Below are 24,748 nucleotides of genomic sequence, written 5' to 3'. Positions count from 1 at the left end.
TGAATGTGTAAAGGCAGGAGAGAAAGAGGAAGGCTGGAGCTTTAGCCAAAGGATAGCAGCAGCAGCATTTCGGCGATGCATGTTTTATGTGTGTCCACCTCCAGAGATCCCTGGCCTTTAGAGGGGGCTCCTTGGAGAACAGAATCTAAGCAGACCTTTGGGATAGGGCAGGGAGGGGAAGAGAATGCTCAGGAGAAAACCCAGCACGGGCCTACAGTGGAGACAGAAAATGGGCTGCTGAGTCTTCCGGGCATCCAGAGGGGAGGGACAGAGTTCTGGCCCTCCCTACAGGCCACAGTGGTGTGACCAGGACATCAGGGCATTCTCAGCAGCAAAGCACAGGTCTGTTAACCTGAAGCAGCCACTACCAGTGCTGCCTGCTGCCCCGTGAAGGGCCACTTTCCCACTTCCAGTCGTGGGCTGTGGCAGCGGGAGCACGGGAGGGACATGTCCTAGAACCGACAGTGCTCTGCTAGGTTGAGTTTCTCCTGTGATGGGAATAGTCTTGGACATTTTCATGGCTGTACTTATGACGCTAATGCTGAGGTGCTTCAGAAATCATGAGGCACATTATGGAAATGAGGCCAAAATGAGTCCAGAAAAAATGTCCCTGGTCTGAAAGCTCTGCCCAGCCTCATGCCTGCTGATTCCCCAGCCCTGTGAGCACTAAAACACTTGACCACTTGCTCCAGCTTTATTGGCCATGTTGAATTTTATAGACTGATGTTCCGTTCTCCAGTTTCCAATATCCCCCAAATTGCATCTTTCTAAAGGTTTTTATTTCTGCATCAGAGTGTGCCCAGCCTCCCTCACCATCGGTTATTCAAACAGCATTTCTCATGTCAGGCCAGGGAAAAACCACCACCGTGAAACCTGCCTCGGTGAGGGATGATGGGGGAGAGCTGGAGAGGATGGGGGCTGCTGGTGCAAGCAGATTAGGGCTCAGTTCTGCTTCATGCTGATTGAATTTATCCACCGAATCCTTCTGATTCATTGAGGTTTTATACAGATTTTGTGAATGCCCACCTACTGAACAGCAGTGCCCACAAGCTCCCAGAGAGACTTGGGGCAGCCCGGCTCTGCCACTTTCCAGCTGTGTGATCTTGGGCACATCACTCCGCTTCTCTGGGCCTTCCCCTTTGCTGTAAAACGGGGCTTATTGGCAGTACGACTTGCTCTGTGGAGAAAAGTAAATGAGATGCCACACAGAAACCACCTAGCATGTGGCAGGCACGTCACAAGTGTTGTGTATTAATGACACCTGTACTCATCTTTAATCTAACGTAGCCTCAGATGTAGAGCAGGGAGGAGAGGAGGTCATGCAGGGACCACAGAGGCAGGAACAAGGGCCCTGCCTAGCAGGTATGGGGCCTCCATGGCTTGCTGGTGGGTGGAATTGGGGAGTAAGGTGCTGAGGGTCAGGTCCTGTGAGATCCTGGAGATGCCTAACTGGAACCAGGACTCCCCTTTTTGCAGACCTACCCCGGTGGGTCTGGATCCCATGGAGGAGCCTTCTCTGCTTCCTGCTCAGGTCAGCTCAAGTCCTAGGCACTGGGAAGGCCAGCCCGACTCTTTCCTCCAGCATTCCCACAGGGAGTGCCCAGCAAACAGTGAGGACCTATTCACCGACCACAGGGCCTTGGCAGGGATGGGAGGCAGGCCAGCCCTAGGGAGGGGGCTTTGGGTGAGCACCTCTCCACCTTCAGCAGAGCCATGGTTCCAACGGGGAGCAGGAAGAAACAGAGTGACAGAGGGCTGGGGGGTAGGGTCTTAGAAGAAAGGAGAGGGGGTAAAGGACACTATAGTACAACCCCACCTCAAGAGAGCAGAATATTTAATGGCATCTTCAGCCCCACCGATGACAATTTGTCTTTTGTCCCTAATTTCCGGGGAGTTATTGATAGAGGAAACTGAAAAACACCTTCTTTTTTCATGCAAACAAAAATTCTAAATTCATCCATGTTCCATTCTCTTTTTCTACCAGTCTTTACAAAAAGAAGTTCTGACTTCATTTCCCAGTTTGATTTGCGTCCCAGAGTCTCTCTTAGGACGCTCCTTGTGGGGCCGGAGTGTGGAGAGAAAGGGGAACGTGGTGGTGGGTTCCAAGGGGCCTCAGTTTAGAGCGCACCCTCCGCTGCCAGGCCCTTGTGCCCTTGGTGGGGCGGGAGGTGGGGAGGGGAGTGGGTGGGGGTAGGTTCTCCTGAGCACTGCATGGGTACCATGGCCCTTGTGCCCTGCAGGGGAGGAGAGGCGATATTCTAAGCCCCATTTTCAAGAAAACTTGTGGTATCACATTCCAGTTGCTATGGCAATAGAATTCCTTGTGAATGTGAAATGAAATATAACATCATTTTAGAGATCATTAGCATTTGAGAAAAGCAAAACTGAACTCAAAAGCATCGCTTCAGCTCATATTTGTAGCTTTTGATACCAGCTTTCTGGACATCCCAGGCAGGGTCTCTGTCGCCAAAAATCAGGGGGACAGTGGGATATAGGATGTCCTCTCTCTTTCTTCTGGTGGCAAAATCAGAGTCACATTTGTCGTCAGCCCCGAATACCACCAGAGAACACCAAGATAGTGGGTAGAATTCTCTGTAACTTTAACTTCTTTAGACTTTGTGTTTTAAAAGTTACCTTGTGACATGGTATTGTGTACCCGTTGGCACTTTTAAAATTGTTTTTCTGTCTCGGATTTGAATGCACGCTGTATCTCTCGTATTCTTCCAGAAGACAAGCTTGCCTTTCAGCCGTCACTCACTACACCAGGGTTGTATTATCCCAGATGATACAGTGTCATAGTTGGGCAGTTTTCCAAACAAACCATGAAATTATGGAAGAAAGAAGCCTGTTAGGGCTACAGTTCTAAATGGATCTTGAGATTCCTCATCCCGTATGGTGTTTTAGGTGCATTTTGGTGCTTCAGAGGAGAGTTCCCAGGCTTGTGAAATCGGAGGAAATGATTTCCATTTTTAACCCAAAATTTAAACATACATTTAAAAACTTTTAATTTTTAAATTTAAAAATGTAACCAAAAATTTTAACCAAACATCTAAACATGTGTAAACTTAAACAGGGTCACTAACAAATCTTTAAGTGTTACTACACAACAGGGCCATAAAAACCCACCCTTTTGTTGCAAGGCACAGCAGATAGGTCGTGCTGCCAAAGGACTTCCTTCTTTTCTTCTTCTTGTTGCGTTATTGCTGTTACTTTGAATGTTGTTGGCTTAGGAACTTAAATTAGGTCTCACTACCTCGAGGCCGTTTCCATACTTTTTGCAAGTCTTTTCTGCCCCGCCAGGGAGAGCTACTCACATTCCCACGTGGGGGCCCAGCCTTTGGTCTCACTCTGTTGGAGCAGGCCCCTGCAGCCAGGGACGTGCTAAGGCCTGAGCAGGAGCATGGTGACAGCATCCCAGGGAGGCCCAGGCTGGGGGGCAGTGTGGCACAGGCTCAAAGGTACTGGCCTGAGATCAGTCATGGGGCCATACCACACCTCGCTGAACGAGGCAGGTGAGCTCTCTGCGCCTCGCTTACCGCATCTGTCAAACGTGAATGCCCGTAGCACCTACCTCACACGGTGCCGTGAGCAAGAAAGCAGCAGTGCCTGACCCATAGCGCGCTCTCTTCTCTAAGCAGCGTCAGGATGATGGGGATGCTGTTTCAAACTTCAGGATACAATTGAGGGGCTGGTGCCGCCCTCGTGCAGCGCTGTGTATGAGCTGAGAGCTCCAGGAGGTGGGTGCTTCTGTGAATGAGGAGAGAGAAGATCATTGGTTCTCCATATTTATTTAATGAGTGGCTAGAATTTGATCTCCAAACATCCTCACTAAACTCAGCTTCTCCAGCTGCCTTGCTGTTCTAGAAAGAAATGTAATGAAACCTTTAAGTTCACCTAGAGAGTTAGAGATGCAAAAGAAGATCCAATAGTCCCTGATTCTGGGTCTAGAGGAAGTTTCTGGAAAGGCTTTTGGGAACTGCCAGCTGAGGGTGAGAAGGGGCACGTCTAAGGAAGAGACAGTGAGGTGCGTCTCCAAGGGTGATTGAGGGCGCGAGGGCATCCTAGGGGTACAGGCAGGAGGGTACCTGTAGACTGAGAGAAGAGGAAGGGATGGAAATGCAGATCCTGGGGAGCACAGGTCCACGCCGGATAAAGGCAGGCACGTGAGGAAGGTGCACTGAGAAAGGCCCTCGCACCAGGCCAGGCAGTTTGCGCCCAAGCGGACTGCGTGTCTGTTGAGCCAGTCCAACTTGCCCATTCCCCAGACAGGGATGCTGAGGCCCAGAGAGGGCCGGGGTTACGTGGGCTCTGCCTTACCTCTGCAGCCCGCCCTTCAGAAGCGCCCACAGCTTCTGCACCGTTTGTCCCAGCAGGGCACGTTCACAGCACACACACTTGCTTTATCCTTTTCCCCGAGAGACCTGGTGCAGAGGTGGAGGGCTTAGGAGCCTTGGTCCATGGGGAAGGCCTGGGTGCTACTGGACTGAGGCCTACTGCCCAGGTTATCAAGAAGTCCAGGTGGGAGCTGCCCCGGGAAAGCTGGTTCAGTCATGCCAAACTCGTGGGGCCTCTGACATCACAGCACCAGACCACTCTCTCCCCTGAGAAGAAGGGTTAGGAACTCAGGATCACCCAGAGGCTGCTGGAAGGAGCCCCAGGACAAACCAGCAAAGGCTCTAACCCCAACCTGAAGGCCCTTCCTGGCTTTTTGGCACTGGCCTCCACTTTCTCTCCAAAGCCTCTTTCCTGTTTCCAATTTCTTCAAGTTGCACTTCCACTCCTGGCCCCACCCACATTGTGCCCAGAGGCCGCCGCTGCTCCTCCAACCCTGCAGAGAAATCTCTGTGCGCCCAGTGCCCTTCCTGGCCTTCGCTTTGAGCTCCACACAGGAGAGTGTGGCCATTCCCTGCCAAGCCACCCGGCTTCACAAGCGTTATCGAGTGTCTCCTGGGTGCCCGCTGTGCTGGACCTGAGGACACCCGTATGATCAGGACTCCAGGTCTGACCTTGTGGAATTGACAGCCGAAAGAAGGGTCCACCTCCAGTCCCCAGCATTCTCGGGGCCAGTATATGGGGGCTGCTCTAGCCAGAGACCCCCCCCCAAGACATCAAGGACAAGTAGGGATCTTCATGGACTGTCCCCTGTTTCGGAGCCTCCCCCATAGATTCTGCCCTCACCAGTGCAAGCACCTGGGGGTGACTGAGCTGCAGGTTCACTGTGGCCCTTCCCCAGGGCAGCGGCCGTTGGAGCTCAGTCATCCATTTCTCCTATCTGCTTCCACCATCAAGAAACACAACTTCACACAAACGAGTATGTTCTCGGGAGATTTCCTCTAGGTTTTATGCAAGAAAACGACTTGGTGTGTGCACCCCACAAATGTGCAAGAATGTTATCAGTGCAGCATGTGCTGTGTGCTTCACAGAACCGCTGTGCTTTCGATGAATTAATTACATTCCAGTAATTAAAAATTGCTAATAAGTTACTGAGCTGAGAAAGTCTCGCACCGCGTGGATTTCGCTTATGGAAACAAGCCGCAGCCTCTGAGGCCCTCGCACTGTTTCCTGCCCTTTCCTGACACCCCGCCCTCATATGTCCAACCCCTCCTCGGTCACCTCGGCCAGCTCTGGGTGTCTCCTCCTATCCTGGCCTCCCTCTAGGCACCAGTTCATGTTCCCCTCCTCCCTTCTCTCCCACTCACCCAAGATGCTCCCCTCACTGGGTGGGTGCCTCCACTCCCCCAGCTCCCCCACACTGTGCCCGGCAGGGTCCACACCGACTCCCATCCCCATTAAGATCAGCATGTCCTAGACGCCACGTCCAGATGGCACTTTCCAGGCCTGCTCTTACTGCGTCCGTCCCGCAGTGGCATCAGTGTTCAGGTGGCCCCAACTCTTGCTCCTGCCATTCCCAGCAGGCTCCTGCCCCCCACACTAGCTTTCCACATGTGGGTTCTCTCTGCGCCCCCCTCAGTGCTCTCCTCTTTCCTTTTCACCCCCTCACTGTTCTTGCCATGCCTCCCATGCCAGTAAGACCCAGCTGTATCTTCACCCCTGACCTCTCCTCCACATTTCACCTCCAGTTCAGTGCGTCCTGAATGAACTCCCCACCCCTCTCTGCTCCCTCCGTCCCTGACATTCCCATTCCTCACAGAGCATCTCTCTCAGTGATAGCAACAACCTCTTCACTTTCCAGGGGACTGGACCCCAAGAGACTGCTGCCTCCTTGCAGCTGAATCCCCACACCATAAAACCCTACCAAGCTTACTTCTTTATAATTTCTCTTTTTATGTTGTTTATTTATTTTGAGCGAGAGGGAGTGGGGGAGGGGCAGAGAGAGAGGCAGAGAAAGAATCCCAACCAGGCTCCACACTATCATCACAGAGCCTGACGTGGGGCTTAATCCCACAAACTGCGAGATCGTGACCCGAGCTGAGATCAAGAGTCAGGTGTTTAACCGACTGAGCCATGCAGGTACCCCAACTTCTCTATAATTTCTTAGCTCTGCCCCTTAGTCTCTACCTCTTCTGCTGCCACACATACCTATCCCCACCTGCACAACCTCTGGGATCCCCTAGCTGTTCTCCCAGCTCCTAGCCACCTCCTTCTTCTTGCCCACCTTCTATATGGCTTTAAAAGTGAGGTTTCCAAGAGGTGACTTTGACCATGGCCCTCCCCTACCTTCACCTTTCCATCCATTCATTTAGCAAACATACACCCCTTGTGAGTCAGGTGTATTCCAGGCACTGGGGATACAGTAGTGCACAAAATGCACATGATTCCTGCCCTGATGGCACAAGTGGTCTCTTGTCCTAAGAGATGAAGAGTTTCAAGCCATAACAAGTGCTCTGGAGGAGAATAAAGCATGCACAGGGATTGGTGAGAGCTTCTAATATGAGAAGAGACATCTGAGCAGATCCCTGAAGGAAATTGAGAGGTTAGGGAGTGAGCTGTTTGAAAATCTGGGGGAAGAGGTGGCCAGTGCAAAGATCCTGAGGCAAGAGCTCACCCAGCATATTTGGGGATCAACAGGGAGGCCAGGGTAACTGGAGCAGAGTGAGGAAGGCAAGAGAGATCTAAGCAGAAGTCGAAGGAGCCTCATTGGCCATTGGAAGCCTAAGCTCTTAACCGCTGTTCTCTGTTTCTTTTCTCATTATTTTGCCATATCCATTAGTGGGTGGCCTGGAGGGCACCGTCCTGTTCACCACCACCCTGGAAAGCTGTGTGGTTTGTGCTGTGGCTGGAAGAGGCAACCTGCCCAGGGGCTGCCAAACATCTCCAAGTTCCTTCTTTACCTGAGTTAAACCCACGGGGCCTGGGGATTTCCTGTGAGCCCCAAGCTGACCAAGGTGCCATCAGAACTTCTTCCAAGAGTAGAGGCCTCCCTCTCTTGTAACTTCTTGTCAGCCTGCCCATCTTCCCACTCTACTGAGTATCCTTATGAGTGAGGAAATATGATTTATACTTTTAGCCCTAGCACTTGGAGATGTTCCATTCATTTTTTTTTTTTTTTGGATGAACACACAAATTGATGATTATGTGTCAAATAGGATATATGCAATCCCTTAGAGGTCCCCAAGTGAGAGAATGGGAAGCCCCATTAGAGGCCTTCTGTGCCGTATGCATCAGAGGGTCCCAGCAAAGGAAAAGCTGGATTTATTTACATGCCCAAAGACAGGTTGGATTCTCTGTGGTGGGGGGTGGAGCATCAAGGGTGTTGAAGGAACACAAGGAGAGAAGGGCACAGAAGGAGGCAGAGGAGGGGGTGACATGGAACCTCCTGTTCCCCCAAGCTTCTCTCCAGCAGGCTGCTTGGGGAAGGCCTTGCATAGAGAGAAGAGGTGCCTTTGGCTCTCTAGCTGCTTAGAACCACGTAATGGAGCCCATGGCCAACACTGGGGAGGCTCTGGATGATGATCAGGAGTCAAATGTTTAATTACTGGAGCAAGAAGAAGTTGATTTGGGACTTCTTTAAGGGTCTCGCCTATTGCGCCTTCAATTAAGATCAAGACCCTGTGTAGCAGCCGCTAAATGACACTGCATATTGAATCTCTGTGCTCAAGCAGTTTATCTAATTATCTGTGTGACAAACTCAGCAGCTGTCACACCAGCCACAACTCAAATATGTTGACTCTGGGCCCCCCGGCTGCAAGTGTTTTCTGCTTACTAACAGGCTGAAGGGAAGGGCTTATGTGCTGTTCTGTGCATGTGGAATCCCTTTCAGGTTCTTCTCTTGCCCGATGATGGAAGTTGCTGAGGGAGCCAGTGCTGGGGAGGATGGTGTAGGAGTTGAGCAGAGGCCTGGGGTCAGTCCCTCTCAGTTCTCAACCTTCCCTGCCTCCCCCCTAGCCCCTGCAGCTGTCATGCACGTCCAGCCTCTCTGCCTGCTCTTCTGAAGAGGGGGGCATTGGCCCAGATCGGACCATTTTTTTTCTCCACAGTGAGGGAAGAGCATTTACCATTGTATCACATTAACTGAAATAAATCAAGGGGTTGGGGGGCAGGTGCACACAGTGACCCAGGAAGAGGTAGGTGACTGCTGATCTCCATCAGCACAGAGTGTGTGCATGAATGCAACTGCTTAGAGGTCCCCAAGCGAGAGAATGGGAATCACGTCACTGAATGCATGCCCACACCAATGACCCAACACTCCGGTGGAGTTGAGTCCTCAGCCAGGAGAGCCAAGGGATGTAGCTACAGAAAGCTGAGGCCCAGCCCTCTGCCACATCCTGGGGCTGGGGAGCCACCCATGGTTCCTATCGCAGGTGGACTGGTGCCCAGCCCTTTGCCAGATGTCATGGGAGAGCCGTGTCTAGAACACTAATGAGGGTAGCTAGTGAAGGAAGACAGAGCTTCGCAATGATAGCGTTTGAGCACTTTGTCCTGGTAAGTCCTGTCCTGTGCCTCTCTTCTTCTCGTGTTCTCTTCTGCTTTGAAGCATTTTGATCGCTCATTAATGAAGGTAATCACAATGAAACTACTTTGGAAAAGCTTCTCTAAATGAAACTAGTAAAATTGCTTTGCTTGCGGGAAATTAAAATCACCAGACACAATGAACTCTGCCCACTTATTAGAAGCCGGGGGTCAGAACGGTGCCTTTCTCTTTGTAGCTGAAGGAGGGGTGCATCCAGTGACCTGGGAGGCACATCTGTCTACTTGTCTTCCTTAGGGAACTTCTGTTTCCTCCTCTACTGCTTGTCTTTTAGTCCGTTCCCACCCATTTTTAAAAATTAATTTAGTGCTTATTTATTTTTGAGAAAGAGAGAGATACAGAGCATGAGTGGTGGAGAGGCCAAGAGACAGGGAGACACAGAATCCGAAGCAGGCTCCAGGCTCTGAGCTGTCAGCACAGAGCCTGATGTGGGGCTCAAACCCACAAACCATGAGGTCATGATCTAAGCTGCAGTCGGACGCTCCACCAACTGAGCCACCCAGGCACCCCATTCCCACCCATTTTGATTGCAGAGGTGTGACCAGCAGACCTGGTCCCCAGTGGTCCAGCAAGTGCCTCTGTGAGCCCAAGCCTGCCCACTCATTCTGCTGACCGTGCTATGTGGCTCACCCAGTGATTCATGTTTCCATTGAAATATAACAAACCGAGGTCTTTTTCGTGGGGTTTTACAAAGCACTTCACTTATACCCAGTTCTGTGTGCACCCTTGTAGCCTAGCCTGTCCCCTTCCGAGCCTATCCAGGGATTTCAGGAAGCCTAAATGAGAGGCACATGGGGGAAGGTATGGTGTGTCTGGTAGCTGAATCTTTCCTGATGGGGGTGGTGATCAGGAAAACGGGATGTGAGGAAGAGGTCTGTTCAAAGCTGTAGAAGGAGGAATACACCAGAGTGAGGAAAATAATTGAAAGGGGACATGCCAGGACACAGGGCAGCAGCAGGCACAGTAGCCAGAAGGATGAGCAACACATCGTCCCAGTTACATGCAGAGTTTGTTAGTTGTCCTTTCCACTCAAAACTCCAGACTTTCAAGGGAGTCTCTCTCTCAACTGTTTAGCCACAAGTGCTGGTTACAGGGAAGTGGTGACCAGCCCCCAGTCCCCCAGTGCCGACACTTTACAGCAATAACCGTGAACAACCTGGGCAGTCTTTCCAAAGCTGAGGCAAGAGGGAAGGGAGGTGAAGCTGGACAGACCTGCCTGAACAAGAACGAAAGAGAACACAGGAGAGGAATAGCTCTCTCAGGATGCAAGGAAAGGGAAATTATTACAAAAAACAAAACAAAACAAAAGCCCAGGAGACAGCAACTGTGTTCTCTCAATTCAAGAAAACATGAACTCTGAAATGGGATGAAAAATGGGATTATAAATTGGCTGAGCCACAGCCAAAAATGAAATGGAAGCTGGAGGAGGTAAGGAAAGACTATATGGCATCTGGAATGCTGGAGCTGAAGCGCCCCTATGTTTCATGCAGTGAAGGGGAGGATTAACAATGCAGAAATCAAACAGTTGTTCCCCACAGGGAGAGCACAAACTTGAAAACCTCTCTCAGAATGCATAGAAAAAGGAAAGAAAAAAATAAAGAATAATAATAATAATAATGTGAGAAAAGATGATAGATAGGTAGGGCAGGGATAAAAGTTTAGCTCTTGGTCATCGGTCATCTTAAAGACCCCAGAGCAAATCAAAGGGACACAGTAAGTGAGGAAAGATTGTTTTTTAAATTGCCCTGAGCCAAAAGATTCCTAAAATAAGCCCAAATGAAACTGCTAAAATTTCAGGATTTCAAAAAATTTTTCAAAGATATTTGAAGTGATCCGGCAGAGAGAAAAAGCTGGTCTTCTATAAATGAAAAAAGAAAACCAACTGGTCTTAGGCTTTTCTACAACATTAAGAAGCAAGAAGGCAATGGAGAACATCTGTAGAGTTATGAGGTGATAATTTTACACTCTTCAAATAATGATCTCTGTGTGGAAAGAACAGAAAGGATTCTCTGATGGGCAGAGGCTCAGATAACATACCACCCATGTATTCTTGGCTGGAAAAAAACATACTGAAAGATGAATCCCCAATAATCTAGGGACAAATCAAATTTGGGAAAGAGGAAAGTCATGGTACTCACAGCCTAGAGGTGAGCTAGGGACTCCTCACATGAAAAGTTGTCTAAATGGTTGTTTCAAACATGGTTACCCAAAATGGCAAAGAGAAAAGAAGTTAAATGCAGCTAATTTCTTTGACTCCCTTGTGGAGACTTCAACAGATCCTGCATAATTCTTGCCTTAGTGTGTTAAAAAGCATACATCAGCTCAACTAGGAAATTTTCCATTAACTCCATCCTTCTTGCCTGGAACGAACCCAGTGCTGTCCCCAAACAAGTGTCCCAGGTTGTTGCCAGCCACACCTGGGAGCCTTTGCTCCTCTGCCTTTGCTATTTTGTCCAGAGACTGTGGGTAGGATCAGCCTTGAGTGAGGTGACCTACCCTAAGATTGGGCCTCCCGTGCCTTCATCATGGTGGGTGAAGTGTGCCCCCCGCTTCCAGGAAGCTTTCTTGGGTTTGTAACTGGAATAGAAGAAAACTCCAACATGTTATAGGGTGTCCTCCTCGAACAGTGATGCTCTTACTAATGGCACATGTCACTGTGCCAGTGATGTGGCCTGGACTGTTGATTCTGAGGTCCTAATGGAAATATGTGGTTGCTTGACAAGCAAGGACTGGATAAGAGCTGAGCCACATGGACAGAAAAAGGCCAAGAAAGCAAAAGGTCTGCCTGTTGGTAGGTAGAAGTAGACATTGGACCCCTAAGACAGGCGGGGCTTCCATGATGTAGCCATGCACAGGAGCAAGGGAGAGGCAATCAGGGTGGGCTCACGATTATGGTGGCCACCATTCATTAAGTGCCTGCCAGTCTCCTAGCCCATACCAGATGCTTTATGGGCATTAACTCCTGTAATTCTCTCAGTTGGCGTTTCACTCAGGGGCAAAGAGAGGCCAAATAACTTGCCCAGTTACCGAGCTGCTAAATGAGACCTGTGACCTGCCTTCCTCTGTCACTGTGAGCCAGCGGCCCCTCCCGCAGGTGGAAGGGCCTCTCTGGGGGGCAGAGGGCTTGATGTGAAGTTGACAGTATGCTCGAGACTCGGCCAACAAGGTGTGGGGGAGGGCAGCAGCAGGTGGAAAGACTTAGTGCAGCTTCACTGTTAGCGGCTGCACTCCTTCCTCCTCTCCTCACACTCGCCACATGCGACTACCAGACAATGCGTGTGTAAAAGTGATCTTCCCCTAAAAGGAAAAGGATAGAATGTCGCTTTCCCACAGACATCAAAGACTGTCACGGCCAGTCCTTTTAATGAAGTGAATCATATTCACACACATTCAGTCTGTAAACCCCAGTGACCGGCACCATGTGGATGTGGGAGGTGACCGCCCCACAAAGGGAGTGCCCACTCCCCGCCGAGGGACAGGCGGGGACAGGCAACCTGCCATGCTTCCTGATTGCTCCATTCTGTGTCTCTACCTCCATTTCTGTTCCTTCTTACTAGTGTCCCCACCCCATCCCCTGCCGCATTTTAGCTGCACAAAGACCTTATTTACACGCCAGGCTTGTCTCAAGAAACACTCCTCACAATTTTAAAGGAACAAACGTTCCATTTTAAAAAGTCTTGTGGATCTCAGGGCAAAACCTTTGTGGGTTTCAGGAAGACCTAATGAAGAGAGGGATCTCTAGAAAAGGCGGACAAGGCCCACTGCAGGGAAATGGGGTTTCTCTCCTATGAGAAATGCCAGCAGGAGAGCACACACTAATTTAGAGAAACAGTTAACAGGAAGCAAGACGCACCCTTGAACGAGTCTGTCTAGAAGGTTGGGGAAAAAATAACCCCCACGCAGGGGCACCTCCAGGCTTCCTTTGGGTATAGCTTCACAGGGACTCAGTTGGCTACAATTATAATTCAGTATTTGCAGCGTTTATTGTGATGTTCCGCATGTCACCCTTTTTCAGAGACCAGAGATCAGATGGGAACAGAGAATAGGGTAATGTTAAACACCCGTGCTAGAGGCACCTGGGTGGCTCAGTCAGTTAAGCGTCCCACTTCAGCTCAGGTCATGATCTCGCAGTTTGTGAGTTCGAATCCCACTTCGGGCTCTGTGCTCACAGCTCACAGCCTGCTTCGGATTCCGTGTCTCCCTTTCTCTGCCCCTCCCCTGCTCGTGCTCTGTCTCTCTCTGCCTCTCAGAAATAAACACTAAAAAAAAAAAAAAAAAAAAAGCCCATGCTACCTGCCAGGCCCAGTGCTGGGTACTGTATACACTGGATCCCATTCAGTCGTATGGCGGCCTTTCAGAACAAGGACTTTTATTATCCCACCATGGCAGAGGTGGACACCAAGATCAGAGAGGTTTAGCGACTTGCCCAGGAACAAGAAGGGGAGAGCTGTCACTCACATTCACGCCTGCCTTATTTAACATGTGCTCTTTGCTTCTCCTGCTCTGTTACATCTCTCGTGTGTATCATGATTTGTGTAATTAATAGACGAAAGCAAGCCTTGGAAATCATCTGATTGTGAGAGCGCTCCATGATTGTTGTTCAGCAACCTGGCAGATTGTGTCTGTGTTCACATTTCTTTTATGAAGGCAACTTTTTTGTACGTGCAGCTGATGGTCACCTTGCTTTTGGCCACTCTTGCCTCAACAAAAGAATGGTGATGTTTTCTGGAAACCTTTGTTCTTTTGTTGCCTTTGCTCATTCTATGCCACGCCTTCTAAGTAAAAAAGGCGAGAGACCTCACAGTAAGCAGCACCTGGTCTCCGTGTTGGTCGGGCTTGGCTGGGAACTGTGTGTGGCTCACCTCAGAGGAGCCAGGGGACAGATAGTCTCACCCCATGACCTGTTGGGTTCTGGGGGGTCTGGGAGCCTGTGGGGCAGCCCAAAAGGGGAGCCCTAGAGAAAGGGCTCAGACTGGTATGATCGGGGACAGGGCCTCTCAGTCAGGAACCCATGAGCCAACACCAAGGTATGTCCTGATACCCTCTACCTGTTTGTTCACATTCCCAGGGCAAGTAAAGTGGAGGTCCTGTCGTCAGCATTTTGTGCATTAGGGTTATGTTTCAGGATTTGTTAGAAAAACCTGGGATTCTTATGTCTGGGCTATTCATAACTTGGCCAGTTTTAACAGAGCTTTTCATTTATTTGAGAAATACCACTGAGCACCTACTGTGTGCCAGTCTTATTTCAGGGGCTGGGGATTCAAGAAGAGTGTGATGTGGTCCCTACCCTTGGGAAGCTCATAAAGAGCTTGTAAGGAGAGGGAGCATGTAAACCAGGGTGATGAGTCCATTACAGAAGGAACCAGGGAGGCCTCCTGGGGGAGGCACCATCCTGGCTGAGTATTAAATGATAAGTAGAATGGGTTAGGCAAAGAGTAAGGGGAAGGGCCTTCTGGGCCAAGGGTTAGGGTATGAATCCAAAATGGGGAGCCCAAGCCAACAACTGCTTTGCCCAACATGGAGCTTGAGGCAGGGTTAGGGTTAGGTTATGGAGCACAGGCTCTGTCCTGTGGGCAGGACTCTAGGGTTTGCAACAGTCTGGCTGGTCTTTACAAAGATCACACAGTGTCGCCAGCATGGGAGTGGCTAGTGGTGGTGTAACCCTGGAGTCAGGGAGCCTAACAAGGAGGTGTTCCAGGCATTCAGCAGAGAGATATGGAAGCCAGAACTAGGGGAGTGGACAAAGTTAAGAACTATTCGGGAAGAGTAAATTTGACAGGATAAGGGACTGACTGGGAAGGAGGAAAGGGAGGAGATTGGGGTCAGGGGATGTCCAGGCTCCTGGTCTGGATGGATATGGGTGCCTTTCTCACTGAGGTGGAGACCCAGGAATGAGAGTCTAGAGCTTGGTGGGAAAAGTTAGGATTTGCCCTCGATTTTAGAGGTGAGGGTCCGAGGCTCTGTGGGACATCTGTTAGAGAGGAGTTAGCTTTGTCTAAAGAGCCTATACCTCTAGACCCCAGACATTCCTACCTAAAGAGGTTTTCAAATACTTTGGTTTGGCAATTCAGCCCTGCCTCCTACCCCTGCTGTATGAGTAAGGGTTCTCCAGAAAAGCAGAACCAGTAGGGGAAGGGGGTGTGTATTCTGTGTAAGGAGATTTATTATAAGGATTGGTTCACGTGCTAATGTTGGCTAGGAAGTCGTAAATCTGCAGGTAGGCCAGCAGGCTGGAGACCCAGAAGGGACCAATGTTCCTGTTTGAGTCTGGAGACCATCTACTGGAGAATTCTTAGTTGAGGGAGGATTGGTTTTTTTGCTCTATTCAGACCTGAAACTGCCCAGATGAGGCCCACCCATATCCTGGAAGGCAGTCTGCTTTATTCAGAGTCCACCCACTTAGATGTTAATTGCATCTAAAACACTATCACATAAAACACCCAAAATAATATTTGAGCACATATCTAGGCACTGGCGGCCTAGCAGGTTGACACCTCCTTACCCCAGGATTGCTCTGAATGCCTTGCTTAGTCCTCGGCAAGGCCCCGTCTAACTCCGCTTTGTCAGGGGGCTCCCACTCCTACCCCATCTAGAGGGCAGGATGCTGACCCAGAAGGGAAGTGCTTGGATGTCCAGTTGGATGGAGGTGTGCATCCTTCACACTGGGGTTCTTTCAGTCTGTGTCCCTGGGCTGTATGTGGGGGGAGGGGGGCTCTTGACATCATCACCCCTGCCTGCCCTGAATTGCAAACCACCAAACCCGATCCCCCACCTAGCACCCAGGAGTTACACAGGAGGGTGGGAGGAGCAACTCCTGACCCCAGAAACCCCCACCCGCCTCAGCCAGCAGCCTTAGAGGTGGCTTTCTGCCAATGGCTGTTTTCCAGTAAAGTTGTTTTCTTCCTCAAGCCTAATAGTTTAAACAGTAACTGCTTAAAATTATACTTAAACACTCAAATGATAGAAGATGCAAACTGGAGGGGGAAAAGATCAAAGCAGAACCAAGACATGAGATTACTCAGGACACAAGAAAGATACACAAATGGCAGGAGATTGTGGCAGGGCACAGAGGCTGCTGATTAGATCCTAAGGCAGCTCCGTTCCTAGGAAACCTTTGTCTGGGAGCTGCACGCTTCCAGCGGTTCAGAGAGACAGGAATCGGAGTATTTGATCAGCAGCCTTGGCTGACTGGAGCGTGGGGGAGAGAGAACAGGACACGTGTGGTTCCTCCTGGAAATTGGTAACAGAGACTCCAGCAGGAGACCTGCCTCCTAATAAGGCAGAGGGCCAATTAACAGAGCAAATGTTTGAGGTGTCCCCGCCAAGGGATGTGATGTCTAGTCTCCTCCCAGAGCCTCCAGGCGCTGGTCATTCAGACAGGCAGGTACATGACTTAAGTTAATTGCAGAAAAGCTCCTTCCAGGGAAGTGGGCACTGGCTTGTCATTTAAAGGGACCAAGGTTTGCTTTTGACAAGTATCCATCCCAAGAAAGGACATGTCCTCTCTGCTTCCCACCCCTCTGCAGGTGGGGTTTTTCCCAGGGTACCTCAGAGCCAAAAGGCAAGTCTGGGAATCTGAGGACCCAGGAGAATTTTGGCAGGAGGAGCTGTATCGGTCAAGCCTCGTCCACGGTCCAGAAGAAGGTGGCTCTTTTTCCCTTCCCCATGGTGTCTGCTGAGCCAAACTAGGAGCCTGCAGGACCTGGAATCCAGGGCTGATTAGGAAGGAATATAGGACGCGGGCCACAAGAGAGGCTGTGACTGGGGGCCATGGGAAGCCCAGGGTAGGGCAAAGTCAAGGTGGGCTGGGCTTGCTCCGATGGAGGAGGTGGTTGCACTAACAGTAAGGGTCGTATTTTTGAAGGGGACAGAGGGTAATGTGTCAGCGCAGCCCATGTGGGGCTCCCTCAGCCTCATCTAGTGGGAACAGGAGCCTGGGTAAGAGTGGGGAAAGCTGACTGCATATCCAACTGCATACACCCCAGTCTCCCTGCCTCCCCCTCCCTGCTGCTCTCCTCCCCCCATCCCCTTCCCTGTCCACTGTCCCCAGGACGCCTGCCTGGAGTGTGCCCGCAAGTATCTGAAACAAGTGGCTGGAAAGTAACATGTTTCTCAGTGAACCGGGAGTGGCACACCCCACTAGTTTTGATTTATTTTTTTAAGTTTATTTATTTATTTTGAGAGAGACAGAGACAGCACCAGTAGGGGAGGGGCAGAGAGAGAGAGAGAGAGAGAGAGAGAGAGAGAGAGAGAGAGAGACAGAGGATCCCAAGTGCTAACAGCACAGAGCCTGTCATGGGGCTCGAACTCAGGAACCATGAGATTATGACCTGAGCCGAAAGCAAGAGTCAGACACTTAACAGACTGAGCCACCCAGGCGCCCCTAGTTTTGACTTTTTAACGACTTAACCAGTTTCTCTAATGTTAGACTCGGTTGAAATAGTAATTGTCCGGGGTGCCCTGGGCATCGTCCCTGGTGTGAGGCAAGGGACAGAACCCCCTCCGCTCCGACTCTTCAAGGCTGTGTGAACCGTGTCCATTCTCTTAGCTCGCGAGGTTGTCCTGGGTTACGGGAATCGCTCTCCCCGCTGTTTCACTCACAAGTCTGGATCTTGAATTCAATGACTGACTCACAAAGAGCTAGTTCTCTGTGTTCTTGCCTCCCATTCAAAGTGGGAGGAGGAGGGGGTGATGAGAACTAGCAGTCCTCGGGCAGTAGGAGGGAACTCTTCCTCCGTCCATGAGGAGGAGGCCGAGGCCCCAGAAGTGCCTTGGTTGTGCGGTGAGAGCAAACTCTCAGTGACCCACTAAGGGTAGACTTCTCCCTCACGCTACCATCCAGTGTGGGTCCGTAGCCCCTCAGCTCGGTGGCTCACACATACCCACTTTGCCACTTGGACACTGCTTTTCACCACCATCGCTTACGGGGAGGGGCGGTGAACAAGTACCCCTGTGCCGTGCTGTGCGGTGCTCTGCGGTTCCCACTCACACATCCGTCAAAGTCACACGTAAGGTCACGTCCGCAAACAGACATGCGTGCTTCATCAAAACACGTTTTCCATCAAGGTCCTTCTCTCAGGCTAAGAAAAATTCCCATGGGGATGCCTGGGTGGCTCAGTTGGCTGGGCCTCAAACTCCTGATTTTGGCTCACGTCATGATCTCTCGGTCTGTGAAGTTCGAACCCTACATCAGGCTCGGCACTGATGATGTGGAGTCTACTTGGGATTCTCTCCATCCCTCTCTCTCTGCCCCTCTCCTGCTCGCTTTCTCTCTCAAAATAAGTAAATAAACTATTTTTAAAAAAGAAAAGAAAAATTCCTATGGAGTCTGGAAGTCCTGAAAACAGACTCTAAGAGCTAATGAGTTTAAGGCTACAATTCCACATCTCTCTCTGTACTTCAGAAGAAAACCATCTCCTTTCGTATCATTTCAGTACCTCCTGGTTATCGTATCTACATTTAACTTTTTGCCTACCAGGTATCCTGTATACGCAAACAGGAATGAAGAAGTCACACAAAGAAGCAGTTCTTTTAAAGTTTCCATCAGAGCAATTTGAAATTTTTAGCGTAACAAAAGCAGTTATGTCAATCATACACAGATTGCTTCCTAACAACCCTATTTTGCATCCTGAGGCCTCCAAGTGTTTAAGAATATCCACAGAATTAATATTTTATGGACAAGACTAAAAAGACTGCATTGGTTTCCAAGGTTTCTGCGCTGGGCCTGGGTATGGGCCTGGTTCCACAAGTGTGAATGTGCAGAATCCTATGTTGTCCCCTTGGCACAACAGTAATCCATTAATTGGGAGATGGTAGGTAACATTATCCCTGCAGTGAACTGTAGGGACCAGGGCTGCCTTGCTCACTGCAGTAGCCTGGGCTTCATGTGGAGTAAGAATGCAATAAACACTTGCTTAGGAGAGGGAGGGAGAGCAGGGAAAGGACTGGATGTAAGCAAGCCTGGTTGTCACCTGGGTCCGCAGAACAGAAAGCAGTCGACGATGCAGAGCCCAGAAGGGACGGAGAAGACCCTAAGGGGTGGGCTTGGCTCTGTTGCTCACATGCAGCATCCCCTCAGCAGGAGGTGCCCGGGTGTCATGGAAGTATTCCCCACCTATGTTCAGCTCTTCCTCCAAGATGGGGCTCTGTGAGTCTCCGCGATTGCCTGCACGGAGGTGTGCCCGCATGCAGGGCTGACCCACAAGCACATTCCAAGGAAAGGAAGCCACCTGTTGAAAACCGCCTTTTTCTTCATTTTTTTAATTAGAAAAGATGACGTACCAACAGAAGGGAATACAAAATGTATATGTGCAGTAAGAAGAATAACCATTAAGAGAAGAACCGTGTTTTAGGAATTAGGCAATGCTTTAGAAACACTCTCTCCCTCCTGCCCTGGAGGTGACCACTGTCTTCTCTGACTTCTCCAATCATTATGTTCTGGCTTTTCTTTATAGTTGTCTCACCTAAATACATGTTGAAACGTGGTTGATTTTTTCCCTAGCTTTGAAAGTCATATTAAACGGAATTGTGCCGGTAGATGTTCTTTTCTGATTCGCTGCTTGCATATTCGGGAGACTCATCCATAGAGTATAACTGTAGCTTGTTGGTTTGTGTTGCCGAAAATCCCCTTGTGTGAATATACCACACTGTATCCGTTCTACTTCTGACAGCCAGCATCAGTTCCCATTTGGGGCTATTCCAAGTGATGCCGCTAGAATCATTTTCCTAGATGTCTTCTGCTGTACACATGCAACTGTTTCTCTGGTTTATGTCCCTGGGCAGTGTGCCGCTTTAGCCTTAATCGATATCAGCATACTGTTTTCCAAAATTGTCAGCCAGTTTACCCTGAAAGCAGCAGTGTATTAGAGCTCCTGCAGTTCGCATTAGTAACGCTTGCGACAGCTAAACATTTTTAAGTTTTGCTAGTCAATTGACTATGATATGGTATCCTTTTGCAGTTTTCATTGGTATTTTCCTGCATACTGAGACTAAGCATCATTTCATTGGTTTATTGACCATTTTGATTTCCCCTTTTCTGAGGTACCTTCCCAGGTCTTTTGCACTTTTTCCTATTCAATTCTTTGTCTTTTTTTACTTCATTGGTAGGAGTTCTTTATATATTCAGGATACTTATTCTTTGTTGATTACGTTTATTAGAAACATATTTTTCCAACGGTGGCTCAACTTTTCACTCTGTCTTGGTTTCTTTTTAAGGACAGAAGTTCTAAATTTTAATATAGTTGGATTTATCAAAATTTTCCTTTGTATTAAATATATAAATATAAAATCAACATGTTGTACACCTTGACCTTACACAATGTTCTATGTCAACTCTATCTCAATTTAAAAAACACCTCTCTTATGGTTAGTGGATTTTGCCCCTTTTGGTTTATTTATTTATTTTTAAGTTTATTTATTTTGAGAGAGAGACAGTGAGCACACAAGCTGGGGAGGGGCAAAGAGAGGGAGAGAGAGAGAATCCCAAGCAGGCTCCACACTGCCAGTACAGAGCCCAGCGTGGGGCTCGACCCCACAAACCATGAGATTATGACCTGAACTGAAGTCAAGAATTGGAGGCTTAACTGACTGAGCCACCCAGGTGCCCCAATTTTGCTCCCTTTTAAAGAAAATCTTCCCTGCTTCCAAAGCCCAACATTATTCTACATCATCTTCTACTCTACAGTGTTGCTTTTCACATTGGATTTTCTTTAACATAATAGCTTTATTTGAGATATCACTCACATACCATTCAGTTCACCCATCTAAAATGTACAATTCAAGTCTTTTAGTACATCCAGAGAGTTTTGCCACCACCATGATGAACAATTTTAAAACCTCTTCTTTACCTACAAAAAGAAACCCTGCACACATCAACAGACAATTCCTCATTCATTTGTCATCCCCAACTACAGCCCCACAGCCCTAGCGATCACTAATTTACCTTCTGTTCCTATACATATGCCTATACTAGACATTTCAGGCAATATGGAGTCTTTTGTGATTGACTTCTTCCACTTACCATAATGTTTTCAAGATTCATCCATGTTTAGCATATATCAGTACCTCATTCTTATTTACAAAATAAGACTCTTGCATAGACGTACCAAATTTTATCCATTCATCAGTTGAGGGACATTTCAGCCAAAATTTCCACTTTGGGCTGTTATGAATATGGTGCTATAAACATTTGTGTACAAGTTTTTGTGTGGATATATATCATCATTTCTCTTGGCTATTTATATAGGAGTAGTGTTGCTGAGTCATATGTTAACTCTGTGTTCAACCTTTTGAGGAACTGTTTTCCAAAGCGGGTGTACCATTTTACATTCCCACTAGCAGTATATGAGGGTTACAACTTCTCCATATCTTTGCCAGCAGTTGTTATTATCTGTCTTTTTAATTAGTCATCCAAACAGATATGAAATAGTATCTCATATGGTTTTGATTTATTTACATTTCCTAGGTGGATGATGATGTTGAGTGAACATCTTCTCACGTGATTATTGGTCATTTGTATATCTTCTTCTGAAAACTGTCTATTTGTCACCTTTACCCATTTTTTAATTGGACAATTTGTCTTCTTCTCATTGAGTTGTAAGAGCTCATTATATATTCTGAACACAAGTCTCTTATGTATACACTTTGCAAATATTTTCTGCCATTCTATGGGTTCTCTTCACTCTATGTTATACTTTAAAAAGCACAAAAGTTTTAATTTTGATGAAGCACAACGTATCTGTTTTTTCATTTGTCACTTGTGTTTTTGGTGTCATATTTAAGAAGGCTTTACCTAACCTGAGATCACAAAGATTACTCCTATTTTTTTTCTAAGAGGCTTATAGTTTTAGCATTTACATTTACATCTTACATACACTTAAATCATTGAGTTAATTTTTGCATATGATGTGATAGAGGACCCCAGTGTCCTGCTTTTATATGTGAATATCCAGTTGTCCCAGCACCATTTATTTTAAAGACTACTCTTCCCCCCCTTTGAATTGTTTTGGCACACCTGTTGAAAATAAATTAACCATAATTGTAAAGGTTTATTGCTTAACTCTCAATCCTACTCCATCGATCTATATGTCTATCCATATGCTGGTACCACGCTTTCTTGATTAGTGTAGCATTGTAACAAGTTTTGCCCTCGGGAAATGTGTCCTCCAACTTTGTGGATCCTCTGCAGCACTGTTTAGGCTCTTCTCTGTCCTTTGTTTCCATATGGATTTTTGGATCAGCTTGTTAATTTCTGCAAAGAAGCCAGCTGAGATTCTGATAGGCATTGCTTTGACTAAATAGATTACTTTGGGAACTACTTACTTTGGGAAGTGTTGCTATCTAAACAGTATTAAGTCCTCTGATCCATGACCATGGGATGTCCTTCCATTTATTTTGGCCTTCTTTCATTTCTTTGAACATTTTTTTTATAGTTTTGGCAGTATAACTTTTACGCTTCTTTGGTTAAATTCATCCCTAAATATTTCATTTATTTTGAATTTGTTGTAAGTGGAATTGTTTTCATATTTTCATTTCCAGGATGCTTATTGCCAAGGTATAGAAATATAATTAATTTTTATACCCTGAACTTGTACCTTTCAACCTTGCTAAATTCATTTCTTAGTTCTAATATAGCTCTTTGTATTAGATAATTTATGATTATATAAAGATAATGCAGGTATAAGTAGAGATAGATTTACTTCTTCCTTAATCTGAATGCCTTATATTTCATTTTCTTACCTTACTGCCCTGGCCAGAACCTCCAGTATAGTGACAAAAACAGACATACTTGTCTTGTTCCTGATCTCAGGGGAAAGCATTCATTCAGTCTTCTACCACTTATATGATGTTAGCCCTGAGTTATCCATAGATGCCCTTTATCCGGTTGAGAAGCTCTCTTCTACTTTGTTTTGTGTATTTATCAAAAGGGAATGTTTCATTTTATCAACTACTTTTTCTGCAACTGTTGAGATGATCATATGGTTTTTGGGTATTTTTTTGAGAGAGGGAGAGAGAGAGAGAGAGAGAGAGAGAGAGAGAGCGAGCATAAGAGAAAAAGAGAGCGCTTGTGCTGAGGAAGGCCAGAGAGAGACTCCTAAGCAGGCTCCATACTCAGCTCTGAGCCATATGCAGGGCTCAGTCTCACCACTGTGAGATCATGACCTGACCTGAAATAAAGAATCAGAAGCCTCACTGGCTGAGCCACCCAGGCACCCCTGTTTTTGTTGTTTTATTTTTTTTTTAATTTTTAATGTTTATTTATTTTTGAGTGAGAGAGAGAGAGAGAGAGAGAGCGAGAGAGAGCATGAGAGGCGGAGGGGCAGATAGAGAAGGAGACACAGAATCCAAAGCGGGCTCCAGGCTCTGAGCTGTCAACACAGAGCCCGATGTGGGGCTCAAACTCACAGAGTGCAAGATCATGACCTGAGCCGAAGTGAGAGGCTTAACTGACTGAGCCACCCAGGCGCCTCTGTTTTTGTTTTTTTATCTACTGATACTGTATATTACATTAATTGATTTTCATATATTAAACCACTGTTAAATTCCTTGGTATCTGTGTGGTCATGATGTATAATACCTACATGTTGCTGGATTTGATCTATTAATATTTTGTTGAAGTTTTTTTGTGTCTATTAATTATGAGATATTGGTCAATAATTTTGTTTTCTTGTATCTAGTTTGGGTGTCAGGGTGACACTGGTTTCACACAATGAGTTGGAAAGTGTCTCCTCCTCTTCTTTTGTGTGAATGAGTTTATGAAGAATTCATATCAGTTCTTCCTAAATGTTGCTGGGTTTCACCAGTGAATCCACGTGAACCTGGGCATTGCTTTGAGGGAATTTTTTTAAATAATCAAATATCTTGTATAGATTTTCTATTTCTCCTTAAGCTAGTTTTAGTAGTTTGTGTTTTTGTACAAATTTATCCAATCCATCAGAGTTACCTAGTTTGATGGCATACAGACGTTCATATTATTACCTCATTATTCTTTGTATTCAGTAGAGTCTGTAGAAGTGTCTCCTCTTTTATTCCTGTTTTTAGTAATTGGAGACTTCTGTATTATTTCTCATCAGTCTAACTAAAAGTTTTGTCAGTTTTGTTGATTGTTTTTTAGGAAACAACTTTTGGTTTTGTTGATTTTCTCTATTTCTCTTCTTTTTTCCACTAATTTCTGCTTTCATCTTGACTATTTCCTTCCCCACTTGCTTTAGGTTCCATTGGCTTTTCTTTTTCCACTGTGTTGAGCTAGAAGGTTAGGCTATTAATTTGAGATTCATTTCTCTTCCAACATGGACACTCACAGTTGTGAAGTCCTTCCCCTCTAAGCTCTCTGTTCACTGCATCCACAAGTTTTGTTATGCTGTATCTTCATTTTCATTCATCTCAGAGTATTTTCTAGTTTTCCTCCGTGATTTTTTCTGTGACCTGTTGGTTATTCATGAGTGTGTTATTTAATTTTTACGTACCTGTGACTTTCCCAAATTTCATTTTTTATATCAATGTGTAATTACATTCTGTTGTGGTGGGAGAACATCTATTATTTCAGTCATTTTAACTGTATTAAGCCTTTTTTATGGTCTAGAATGTGGTCTCCCCTAGAATGTCCATATCCACTTGAGAAAAATATGTATTCTGCTGGTTTGGGATGGAATGTTTTATAGAGCTCTCCTGGGTCTAATTGGTTTACAGTGTTGTCCACATGTTCTATTTCTTTGTGTATCTTTTGCCTTATGGCTCCATGCATTATTAAAAGTGAATTTTGAAGCCACCAACTGTTATTGGTGAATTCCCCTTCAGTTCTGTCAGTTTTTGCTTCTTGTA

The 24,748-nt window shown here is 47.2% G+C and overlaps 1 protein-coding gene across 4 annotated transcripts in view; it reads left to right on the top strand.

Annotated features, from left to right (window-relative positions):
• FSTL4 (follistatin like 4) overlaps nucleotides 1–24,748 on the top strand; it is a 725,054-nt gene that overhangs the window by 510,484 nt on the left and 189,822 nt on the right. The window lies entirely within an intron of this gene.

This window comes from Felis catus, chromosome A1, assembly GCF_018350175.1.
Source record: "Felis catus isolate Fca126 chromosome A1, F.catus_Fca126_mat1.0, whole genome shotgun sequence".
NCBI classification, from domain to species: domain Eukaryota; kingdom Metazoa; phylum Chordata; class Mammalia; order Carnivora; family Felidae; genus Felis; species Felis catus.
The sequence above is the reverse complement of the archived record's forward strand: the minus strand, read 5'-3'. Positions and strand labels throughout refer to the sequence as shown.